General features: G+C 47.4%; 1 protein-coding gene across 1 annotated transcript in view; it reads left to right on the top strand.

Annotated features, from left to right (window-relative positions):
* The window catches only part of HTRA1 (HtrA serine peptidase 1), a gene marked incomplete at its 5' end in the record, with an annotated part of 125,746 nt that overhangs the window by 85,788 nt on the left and 27,000 nt on the right, over nucleotides 1–12,958 (top strand). The window lies entirely within an intron of this gene.

The raw sequence follows: 12,958 nt of genomic DNA, 5'->3' as shown, positions 1-12,958 counted from the left end.
TGGGCGTGCAAGTGGCAGATGAAGTTCAATGTTGACAAGTGCAAAGTGATGCATGTGGGTAAGAGGAACCCGAATTATAGCTACGTCTTGCAAGGTTCCGCGTTAGGAGTTACGGATCAAGAAAGGGATCTGGGTGTCGTCGTCGATGATACGCTGAAACCTTCTGCTCAGTGTGCTGCTGCGGCTAGGAAAGCGAATAGAATGTTGGGTGTTAGTAGGAAGGGTATGGAGTCCAGGTGTGCGGATGTTATAATGCCGTTGTATCGCTCCATGGTGCGACCGCACCTGGAGTATTGTGTTCAGTACTGGTCTCCGTATCTCAAAAAAGATATAGTAGAATTGGAAAAGGTACAGCGAAGGGCGACGAAAATGATAGTGGGGATGGGACGACTTTCCTATGAAGAGAGGCTGAGAAGGCTAGGGCTTTTCAGCTTGGAGAAAAGACGGCTGAGGGGAGATATGATAGAAGTGTATAAAATAATGAGTGGAATGGATCGGGTGGATGTGAAGCGACTGTTCACGCTATCCAAAAATACTAGGACTAGAGGGCATGAGTTGAAGCTACAGTGTGGTAAATTTAAAACGAATCGGAGAAAATTTTTCTTCACCCAACGTGTAATTGGACTCTGGAATTCGTTGCCGGAGAACGTGGTACGGGCGGTTAGCTTGACGGAGTTTAAAAAGGGGTTAGATAGATTCCTAAAGGACAAGTCCATAGACCGCTATTAAATGGACTTGGAAAAATTCCGCATTTTTAGGTATAACTTGTCTGGAATGTTTTTACGTTTGGGGAGCGTGCCAGGTGCCCTTGACCTGGATTGGCCACTGTCGGTGACAGGATGCTGGGCTAGATGGACCTTTGGTCTTTCCCAGTATGGCACTACTTATGTACTTATGTACTTATGAAAGCGCTTATACTAAGGTTTGTCTTGGGCAGACTAGATGGACCATGCAGGTCTTTTTCTGCCGTCATCTACTATGTTACTATGTTACTATGTTACTATGTTACTATGTTAAGGTGACTAAATTAATGCTGGTGACAGCTGAATTGTGATCATTTTAGAAGGAAGGCTGGCTGACTATCTTATTACTCAGGAAAGCTGCAAACTGTGGCGGCTTCTAAGAATGTACTTAACAGAGAGACATTTAATAATATAATTACAGGGCAAATTAAGTCAATAGAAACCACTCAAGTGCAACACTTCATCTTACAACAGGAACTTTGCCTTCTTTCTTCTATGCCGTCTTAGCCGTATCGAGGTAAATCTTTGCTTTACAATTAAGGAAAAGAACATCACGCTATTTGGAGAACAAACGGAGTGCTTAGTCTCCATCTGGGTTGAAGCCAAATTGAACAATGAGAGCTCCAAGTCCTTTTGCAAGAGCTGAGTCAATTTAGAAGAGTCAGAGGAAATTAGTAAGCTCAACGCACAGGTGGGGAGGACGGCGGTGGGGGTCTCTAAAATCCCTCAAAACAACTCTAGTTACCAGCTTTGGAAGACTGCTGATATTTTCTAGATGTTCATAAAAACATTGCTAAGTCACTAAACAATTCACACGAGTTCAGGTTTTTAAAAAACATCTATTCTTTCAAATCTTTCAATTTAGCAGCAGTGGCTTGAAATAGATTATTCATCATATTAATCAGAGAAGAAACTGCATTTCAGAGGTAGTTTAATATCAGAGTCTTGAGTTTCACTATAGGAAACAAATATGCTTCCCTCTAGAGCTGCAGTTGTGGCTTGAGAAGTTCCTTCTCCCAACAGTTTCCCCCCTGGTACTTTAGATGATCCAACCATTGCCTTCCGCTCCTCCTGACCACTGTCTTAATTTAATGTATTTATTATAAAGACTTGATAGAACGCAAGTTGCTCTGAAGTGCTGCTAGTTTTCGATTAAGACTACAGAAACAGAAAATGAAATAGAAGTCACAATATTGGTGAGAGGGAAAAGAGGTGAAGTGGGGGAGAGGGAACATAGAGTGGCAGAGGTAGGGTTACCATCCTGCTTATAATCGAACGAGAAAAACGCCCAAGTTCCGACCTAAATCGGGAGATGGACGTTTATCTCACAAAAACGAATAACGCGGTATAATCGAAAGCCGAACTTGGACGTTTTCAACTGCACTCCATCGCGGAAGCGTACAAAGTTGACGGGGGCGTGTCGGAGGCGTGGTGAAGGCGGGACTGGGGCATGGTTATCACCCGAACACAGATGGGCGCCTTTCACCGATAATGGAAAAAAAGTATGCGTTTGTAGCTAGAATTTAGGGCACTTTTCCTGGACCCTGTTTTTTCATGAATAAGGCCCCCAAAAGTGCCCTAAATGACCAGATTACCCCCAGAGGGAATCGGGGATGACCTCCCCTGACTCCCCCAGTGGTCACTAACCCCCTCCCACCACAAAAAAATGATGTTTCACAACTTTTTATTTTCACCATCAAATGTCATACCCACCTCCCTGGCAGCAGTATGCAGGTCCCTGGAGCAGTTGTTAGGGGGTGCAGTGGACTTCAGGCAGGTGGACCCAGGCCCATCCCCCCCCTACCTGTTACAATTGTGCTGCTTAATGCTTATTAGTCGTCCAACCCCCCAAACCCACTGTACCCACATGTAGGTGCCCCCCTTCACCCCTTAGGGCTATAGTAATGGTGTAGACTTGTGGGCAGTGGGTTTTGAGGGGGATTTGGGGGGCTCAACACACAAGGGAAGGGTGCTATGCACCTGGGAGCTCTTTTACCGTTTTTTTTGTTTTTGTAAAAGTGCCCCCTAGGGTGCCCGGTTGGTGTCCTGGCATGTGAGGGGGACCAGTGCACTACGAATCCTGGCCCCTCCCACGAACAAATGCCTTGGATTTATTTGTTTTTGAGCTGGGCGCTTTCATTTTCCATTATCACTGAAAAACAAAAACGCCCAGCTCACAAATTGTCGAATAAAACATGGATGTCTATTTTTTTCGAAAATACGGTTCGGTCCGCCCCTTCACGGACCCGTTCTCGGAGATAAACGCCCATGGAGATAGACGTTTTCGTTCAATTATGCCCCTCCATATGTCCTCTTTTTGGATGTCTTTAGAGATGTCCTCTAGGATTTTTAATTTTTAGGGAAATGTCCTCTTCTTCTTTTACGTGCCTATGACCAACGCACCTACCCACATGAGAGAAACTATCTCTGGCTTGGTATTAGTCAGTCTGGACACATGGGGGCGCTAAAGAGAGAGAAAGGTGTTGCTGATTTCCTCTCTGCTTCCCTGTGGTTGAATCTGTCAAAGGAATTTTGTTCATGCAGCATATCTTTAAGCATACGTCATGCAAAGTCTTTCACACGTATCTCAGAAGCCAGCCAAAGTTGTTGAGGTTCTGATAAGTACGCTTGAGCTCAGACTCAGTCAAACTTAAATCCGGAAGTTCTTGAAAAATAGATTGTCTACTGCTGTACTTTGTAAATACATCACTGTTTGATGTGTGTTCATTAACTACAATTAAATATTTCTTTAGCAAAAGTAGCAACCATTTTTATTTTTTCTGCCCTCTAGGCAGAGGAGGGGGAAGGAGGGGTGGGTAGAGGGGTGTGAAGGCAGTGCTGCTGCTTGAATATGTAGTTTTGGCTCTGCTTCTGACATAGTGTTCATTGCTGTAGCCAGTGGTGTGCTGGTAAATGTTTAACAGCAGGCTCTCTCCCTGGTCCCCCTCTGCGCCCCCCCCCCCCCCAAATTGCAGAGATGGCTATAGCCGGGGAGAGAGCCTGGGAGGGGGGGGGCAATGCATTACTCCAGGGGAAAAAAAAATTAATTAATGATCCCAGGTTCCAATCTAATTCATGTTTAATGTGCGATAAAATGCCATAAATAAGTAAATAATATAAACTTTTAATGTTGAGCACCTGATTCTCAAAGTGGACATATTCCAAACACTATAATGAAAATAAAATGATTTTTTTTCTACCTTTGTCTGGTGACTTTGTTTTTCTGATCATGCTGGCCCAGTAGGAGACTTAACCCCAACAGGACTGGAAAAAATATTTGGTTCAATGAGAACTGTCTGAACAACCGTGTTTTCAAAGCTTTTTCAAACTGAGGAATGGACGAGTCCATCCTCAGTTCAAGTGGAAGAGTTTTCCACAACGTTGGAGTAACTATACTAAGGGTCCCTTTTACTAAGCTGCGTAAGCGTCTACATACGCCCAACGCACACCAAAATGGAGTTACTGCCCGGCTACCGTGTGGCTCTTGTGTTCATTTCATTTTCGGAGCACGCGCCAAGCGACATTTGACACACATACAGTGGGGGAAATAAGTATTTGATCCCTTGCTGATTTTGTAAGTGTGCCCACTGACAAAGACATGAGCAGCCCATAATTGAAGGGTAGGTTATTGGTAACAGTGAGAGATAGCACATCACAAATTAAATCCGGAAAATCACATTGTGGAAAGTATATGAATTTATTTGCATTCTGCAGAGGGAAATAAGTATTTAATCCCTCTGGCAAACAAGACCTAATACTTGGTGGCAAAACCCTTGTTGGCAAGCACAGCGGTCAGACGTCTTCTGTAGTTGATGATGAGGTTTGCACACATGTCAGGAGGAATTTTGGTCCACTCCTCTTTGCAGATCATCTCTAAATCATTAAGAGTTCTGGGCTGTCGCTTGGCAACTCGCAGCTTCAGCTCCCTCCATAAGTTTTCAATGGGATTAAGGTCTGGTGACTGGCTAGGCCACTCCATGACCCTAATGTGCTTCTTCCTGAGCCACTCCTTTGTTGCCTTGGCTGTATGTTTTGGGTCATTGTCGTGCTGGAAGACCCAGCCACGACCCATTTTTAAGGCCCTGGCGGAGGGAAGGAGGTTGTCACTCAGAATTGTACGGTACATGGCCCCATCCATTCTCCCATTGATGCGGTGAAGTAGTCCTATGCCCTTAGCAGAGAAACACCCCCAAAACATAACATTTCCACCTCCATGCTTGACAGTGGGGACGGTGTTCTTTGGGTCATAGGCAGCATTTATCTTCCTCCAAACACGGCGAGTTGAGTTCATGTCAAAGAGCTCAATTTTTGTCTCATCTGACCACAGCACCTTCTCCCAATCACTCTCGGCATCATCCAGGTGTTCACTGGCAAACTTCAGACGGGCCGTCACATGTGCCTTCCGGAGCAGGGGGACCTTGCGGGCACTGCAGGATTGCAATCCGTTATGTCGTAATGTGTTACCAATGGTTTTCGTGGTGACAGTGGTCCCAGCTGCCTTGAGATCATTGACAAGTTCCCCCCTTGTAGTTGTAGGCTGATTTCTAACCTTCCTCATGATCAAGGATACCCCACGAGGTGAGATTTTGCGTGGAGCCCCAGATCTTTGTCGATTGACAGTCATTTTGTACTTCTTCCATTTTCTTACTATGGCACCAACAGTTGTCTCCTTCTCGCCCAGCGTCTTACTGATGGTTTTGTAGCCCATTCCAGCCTTGTGCAGGTGTATGATCTTGTCCCTGACATCCTTAGACAGCTCCTTGCTCTTGGCCATTTTGTAGAGGTTAGAGTCTGACTGATTCACTGAGTCTGTGGACAGGTGGCTTTCATACAGGTGACCATTGCCGACAGCTGTCTGTCATGCAGGTAACGAGTTGATTTGGAGCATCTACCTGGTCTGTAGGGGCCAGATCTCTTACTGGTTGGTGGGGGATCAAATACTTATTTCCCTCTGCAGAATGCAAATAAATTCATATACTTTCCACAATGTGATTTTCCGGATTTAATTTGTGATGTGCTATCTCTCACTGTTACCAATAACCTACCCTTCAATTATGGGCTGCTCATGTCTTTGTCAGTGGGCACACTTACAAAATCAGCAAGGGATCAAATACTTATTTCCCCCACTGTAGGTCATTAGCTCCCGGTTACCGCATGAGACTTTACCGCTAGGTCATGGCTGGCGGGCAGGTCGCAGACCCAAAATGGCTACGCAGCAATTTTCATTTTGCCGCATGTCCTTTTTTTTGGCAAAACGTTTAAAAAGGCCTTTTCTACAGGTGCGCTGGAAACTGATTCTGCGCACGCCCAAAACACGCAAGTACCCTACCGCAGGCTTTTGTAAAAGGACCCCCTAAATGCAGCACTGTTTGAAGAATATAAAACTAAAGTCTAGAACATGATGGATCGACTAAATAATTAGCCTGTGAGGATCACAACTGGCTTCAGGAAGGTATGGCTCCAAAAAAAGAATTGAGATATTGAAGATTAGCTGTATAATTTGCCTGATGGGTCAATAGCAGTATTTTAAATCTAATTTGTGCCAGAACATTAATTGATTTGATTTGCTTACTTTATTTATTTTTTTGTCTATTAGATTGTAAGCTCTTTGAGCAGGGACTGTCTTTCTTCTATGTTTGTGCAGCGCTGCGTACGCCTTGTAGCGCTATAGAAATGCTAAATAGTAGTAGTAGTAGTAGTAGTATCTGATTCTGCTGCTATCTGTCCTCTTAACTCCATTTCCAGGGCTTCCTTTCCATTTATTTCTTTCCTTTCCTCCTTTCTTCTTCATTTCTGGTCCTCCGCAGACTTGACTGTCCAGTGGATCCAGCTTCTGCCTATTTTCTTCATCCATGTGCAGTTTTTCTCCTCTCTTCCTTTCCCCTCATCTCATCTCCTTCCTCACTCTTCCCTCCCCTCCATCCATGTCCAGCATTTCTTCTCTCCCTTCCCTCTCCTCCACCCATGTCCAGCAACCCTCCTCTTTCTCCTGCCCCCCTCCAGCCACCCATGCCCAGCGACTCTCCTCCTCCAGCCACCCATGCCCAGTGACTCCCTTCTCTCCCCTGCCCCCCTCCAGCCACCGAGGTTGTACAGCGGATGCTTTGGGGCAGGCAGGAAAGATCCCCAGTTTTTCCTGCCCGCGCTGACTCTCCCCCGCTGCCGGATTGCTCTTCAAAATGGCCGTCAAGACTTACAAGGGCGGCCCTGGCGGCCATTTTTAAAGAGCGATCCGGCAGCGGGGGAGGGTCAGTGCTGGCAGTGGGCAGGCAAAACTGCCTGCCCCAAAGAATTCACTGGACAAGGGAGGGACCGGATCCTGTAGAAGGGAGGGAGGAAGGAGAGCCGGCTCGCCCTCAGGAACAACTGGCTCGCAAGTCGGTAAAAAATTTAACAACCGGCTCTTGCGAGCCGGCTCCAGCACACCACTGGCTGTAGCTCATTAAGCAGTGGCCAGAGCCTTTGTTAAACATGCTGTGGCCCAGGGAAGAAATTTATAAAGAGGCCCAACATCCTCCAGCAGGCTCTATCTCCTTCAGATTTAGGCAGTTTTGCAGACCCCTGTAGCAGAGGGGCCCAGGGCAACTGTCTTGTTTGCACTCCCCTAACACTGGCCCTGGCAGTGGCTGAGAGGAAGAGACATCTGTCACTAAGGCTGAATCATCAGGCCTTGATCTTATCTTGGACAAAGCAGAAGTTCCAACTTTGGGAGTAGCCTCCGTCCTCCAACCCCCAATGATGCCTTCAGGGAGGATTCTCCAAGCCATTCACTAGATGCAGCCCAAACGACAAAACATAGTAACATAGTAAATGACGGCAGATAAAGACCTGAACGGTCCATCCAGTCTGCCCAAGAAGATAAACTCATTTTGTGTTTATCTTGTTGGGCAGACTGGATGGACCCTTCAGGTCTTTATCTGCCGTCATTTACTATGTTTTGTGGTTTGGGCTGCATCTGGTGAATGGTATTCGGTACATAGGCGCCGACTCCATGGGTGCTGTGGGTGCTTGAGCACCCCCAATGTTTTCACCCACCCAGGCAGGGGTGGGGGGCGCCGATTACCCCTCCGATGTCGCAGCAGCTATGCAGCGTCAGTGAAAGCACTGCCCGCTAGTCTTCCCTTCGCTTCGCTCGTTCGTTCCCTGTCAGTGTCCCGGCCTCGCGGAAATGATGTCAGAAGAAGGCGGGACACTGACAGGGAACGAATGAGCGAAGCGAAGGCTAGGAGGCAGCACTTTCACTGACGCTGCGCAGGCTCAGCTGCTGCAACTGAGGTAAATTAAAAAATTTAGAGAAGAGGGACGGGTAGGGCAGGTGGACATGGGAGCGGAAGGGCAGGGGGAGCGAAGCATTGATGGATGGATCTGGATGGGAGGAGAAGGCAGGGCCCAGGAAGAGCGGAGAAATTGCTGTACAGGGAGGGAAGGGAGGAGAATTGCTTGAGATGGATGGATGGAGGTGGGCAGGGGACAGAGGAGCATCGATAGACATGGATGGGAGGGCAGGGCCCAGGGAGAGAGGAGAAATTGCTTGACATGGATGGATGGAGGTGGGCAGGGGACAGAGGAGCATCGATAGACATGGATGGGACGGCAGGGCCCAGGGAGAGAGGAGAAATTGCTTGATATGGCTGGATGGAGGTGGGCAGGGGACAGAGGAGCATGGATGGACATGGATGGGAGGACAGGGCCCAGGGAGAGAGGAGAAATTGCCTGATATGGCTCGATGGAGGTAGGCAGGGGACAGAGGAGCACGAATGGACATGGATGGGAGGGCAGGGCCCAGGGAGAGAGGAGAAAATGCTTGACATGGAGAGGAGGGCAGGGGAGAGAGGAGAATTGCTGGATATGGATGGATGGAGCATGGAGGGGCGCAGGGGAGAGAGGAGGACCCAGCTTTTATTTATGGATATAGAGCAAGAAATTTTTATTTTTTTATTTGTTACATTTGTACCCCGCGCTTTCCCACTCATGGCAGGCTCAATGCGGCTTACATGGGGCAATGGAGGGTTAAGTGACTTGCCCAGAGTCACAAGGAGCTGCCTGTGCCTGAAGTGGGAATCAAACTCAGTTCCTCAGTTCCCCAGGACCAAAGTCCACTACCCTAACCACTAGGCCACTAGAAAGGAGGAAAGTAAAGAAATAAATGGAAAGGAAGCCCTGGAAACAGAGTTAAGAGGACAGATAGCAGCAGAATCAGATATTGGGCCAGCATGATCAGAAAAACAAAGTCACCAGAAAACAAAGGTAGAAAAAAAATCATTTTATTTTCATTTTAGTGTTTGTAATATGTCCACTTTGAGAATTTACATCTGCTACATCTGCTGTCTTATTTTGCAATGTATAGCAATGTGTTTCTTTCTGTTTGTCTGGTATTGTGCTGCTTGCAGAGTCTAACTTCTTAGGATTTCAGGTTAATTTTTGAAGAATTTGAAGAGGGGCTAGCTCTGTTCTGCATGTGTGACTGCAAGGCCAAGTGTCTGAATAGGGATCCGTTTGTTAGATTCAGAGATTTTGCTAACACATTGTTTTTCAGAGTTGGCAAGACTGTCTGTTCTCATAATTCATGGTCTGTATGCTAATTTGGTTTGTGTCATTTTGAGTATAATGGAGCTGTAACAGCTTACAGAAATTATTTATAATGAAAACAAAAAAAACAAGTTATTTTTCTTCTATACTGGTGTAATATTTTCAATGATGCCATGGCTGGTAAAAGGGGTGTGACTACTGTAGGGGCGGAGCCATAGTGATCCCACCCCTGGATGGGTAGGGGCACCGACTAATAGTCTGCAGGAGGGCGCCAGAAACCCTAGGACCAGCTCTGCACCCGCCGGAAGTTGGAAGTTCCCTTCCCAGCCAGCCCACCTGCCCGGTGCCCGCCCTCTTCTCCCTCAGTTCTCCGCCAGTCCGTCCTCGCCTTCCTGCGTGTCGCCCAGAATTTTAAAACTCATCGCCTCGAGGTCCTGGCAGCAGCAGTGAAAGGCGAGCAGGCTCGGCGCTTCAGCCTTCCCTTCTCTCTCAGCTCTGGTCCCGCTCTCATTTTCTGTTTCCGCAAGGGCGTGACCAGAGCTGAGCGAGAAGGGAAGGCTGAAGCACCGAGCCTGCTCGCCTTTCGCTGCTGCCGTCGGGACCCCGAGGTAAGATGAGTTTTAAAATTCTGGGCGCATGCAGGAAGGCGAGGATGGACCGGCGGAGGACTGTTGTGGGAGAAGAGGTCAGGCTGGGGTTGGGACTGGCACTCGGAGGAGGGGGGCGTGGAACTTGGAGGAGGGGGAGGGGGGCAGCGAGGGGGAGGGAGAGGGCAGGGGAATGCACCACCTGTTAAAAAAAAATTCAGCACCCCCCATTCATTTTGAAAAGTTGGCTCCTATGATTCGGTAGATGAGAGGCTGGTGCAGGTGCAGCTTCCACTTCCACGGGAACCCCGCAGAACTGCTTCCATCCCCACGGGAACCCTGCAGGAACTGCCTCCGTCCCTGCGGGAACCCCGCAGAACTGCTTCCATTCCCGCAGGAACTGCCTCCGTCCCCGTGGGAATCCCATTCCCATGCAGTTCTCTACTTTGGTCTGTCCCAGTATGGCAATGCTTATGTTCTTATGAAATTCTTTTAACTGGGATCACTGAATACCCTCCACACAATAGTTGTCCAGGCAAGAGAAACTTTACCTAGAGGGGACAGAGCGGGGCCCTCACCATTGCTGCACCAAGAGAGATTACTGTAAGGGGAAATCAGTGCGGAGTTACCATGTATCTGGTCCCTAGACTTAAATCTGAGAATTGAAAGCTGATTTTGAGGATAATGTCAAGTACCCCGTTCTAGTTGCAAGTAGGAGAATTGTGAGACAAGCAGTTCTCTGTGTACTGAAACTTATCAAGAGGAGAAAAATCATTATATACACCACCCCTTATATTCTTGTTTTTTTGGTGGAAAGATAATCACTGTTTGGAAAGACTGAAATGTGAATCTAGAAAAGTGCTCTGATATCATTGGAGTCTGTTTAAAAGCTGAATCCCTGAAGCATTTAGACCAAGTTGACTGTTATGAACTACCGTATTTTTCGGACTATAAGACGCACCTAGGTTTTAGAGGAGGGAAATAGGAAAAATTTTTTTTTCCTTTTTCCCTCTTCTAAAACCTAGGTGCTCCGGTGCGTCTTGTCCAAATCCCTCCCTCCCTCCGAGTTCGGGATCGCCCTCCCCCCGGCCCTGTCACCACTTCTCCCTACTCACGTCACGCGATCTTCCCTGGTGGTCTAGTGACGTCGGGGCAGGAAAGAGCCCCCTCTTTCCTGCCCAGCGCGCTGCTCTCCGTCCTCCTGTATGCTGCCTGACGGTCTCGGCGAGATTCAAAATGGCCGCCGAGAATTTAAGTCTCGGCGGCCATTTTGAATCTCGACAAGACCGTCAGGCAGCATACAGGAGGACGGAGAGCAGCGCGCTGGGCAGGAAAGAGGGGGCTCTTTCCTGCCCCGACGTCAATAGACCACCAGGGAAGATCGTGTGAGTAGGAAGAAGTGGTGACAGGGCCGGGGGGGAGGGTGATCCCGAACTCAGAGGGAGGGCGGGCGGGCGGGCGATCTTGAACTCGGAGGGAGAGAGGGAAATCTCTACATTCGGACTATAAGAAGCACCCCCCATTTTCCTCCCAAATTTGGGGGGAAAAAAGTGCGTCTTATAGTCCGAAAAATACGGTATGTTTTCAGTTTGTTAGTAAAGCTAGTTAAAGTTTCTGCAGTTGACTACTGGCTTTTTCTTCAGGAGTGAGTGCCCAGAGAAAGAGCACCCTCGGCCCACACCCAGCTTGTAAGGTCCCTTGCAGTGGGAGCTGTGTGTGTGGAAGCTGAACTATGTGTTTGTGTGACCCTGGTCCCGGGTGGCGAGTGGAGTGAAGTCCTGAAGAGTAGCAAATCTCCTGGACCGGATGGTATTCATCCCAGAGTACTGATAGAACTGAAAAATGAGCTTACGAAACTATTGTTAGAAATATGTAATTTTTTTTTTGTTACATTTGTTACCCCGCGCTTTCCCACTCATGGCAGGCTCAATGCGGCTTACATGGGGCAATGGAGGGTTAAGTGACTTGCCCAGAGTCACAAGGAGCTGCCTGTGCCTGAAGTGGGAATCGAACTCAGTTCCTCAGGACCAAAGTCCACCACCCTAACCACTAGGCCACTCCTCCACTGTTGCTACTATTTGAGATTCTACATGGAATGTTGCTATTCCACTAGCAACATTCCATGTAGAAGTCGGCCCTTGCAGATCACCAATGTGGCCGCGCAGGCTTCTGCCTCTGTGAGTCTGACGTACGTGCAGGACGTCAGACTCACAGAAACAGAAGCCTGCGCAGCCTTCTACATGGAATGTTGCTAGTGGAATAGCAACATTCCATGTAGAATCTCCAATAGTAGCAACATTCCACGTAGAATCTCCAATAGTATCTATTTTATTTTTGTTACATTTGTACCCCGCGCTTTCCCACTCATGGCAGGCTCAATGCAGCTTACATGGGGCAATGGAGGGTTAAGTGACTTGCCCAGAGTCACAAGGAGCTGTGCCTGAAGTGAGAATCGAACTCAGTTTCTCAGGACCAAAGTCCACCACTCTAACCACTAGGCCACTCCTCCGGAAGATTGGAGAGTGGCCAATGTAACGCCGATTTTTTAAAAAAGGTTCCAGAGGAGATCCGGGATATTATAGACTGGTGAGTCTGATGTTGGCGCCGGGCAAAATGGTAGAGACTATTATTAAGAACAAAATTACAGAGCATTTTACTCTACTTAACATTTCTAAAGCGCTACTAGGGTTACGCAGCGCTGTACAATTTAACATAGAAGGACAGTCCCTGCTCAAAGAGCTTACAATCTAAAGGACAAATGTACAAAAAAATATTCAAAAGCATGGATTAATGAGACAAAGTCAACATGGATTTAGTGAAGGGAAATCTTGCCTCACCAATCTACTACATTTCTTTGAAGGGGTGAACAAACATATGGATAAAGGTGAGCCAGTCGATAGATATTGTGTTATCTGGATTTTCAAAAGGCATTTGACAAAGTCCCTCATGAAAGACTCCAGAGGAAATTGGAGAGTCATGGGTTAGGAGGTAGTGTTCCATTGTGGATTAAAAATTGGTTAAAAGATAGAAAACAGAGAGTAGGGTTAAATGGTCAGTATTCTCAAAGATATGTCTCTTTTTAGTTTTTCTCTCATCTTT

The sequence above is a fragment of the Microcaecilia unicolor genome, chromosome 5 (genome assembly GCF_901765095.1).
Source record: "Microcaecilia unicolor chromosome 5, aMicUni1.1, whole genome shotgun sequence".
NCBI lineage: Eukaryota > Metazoa > Chordata > Amphibia > Gymnophiona > Siphonopidae > Microcaecilia > Microcaecilia unicolor.
This window is presented reverse-complemented; position numbering and strand designations above follow the sequence as displayed.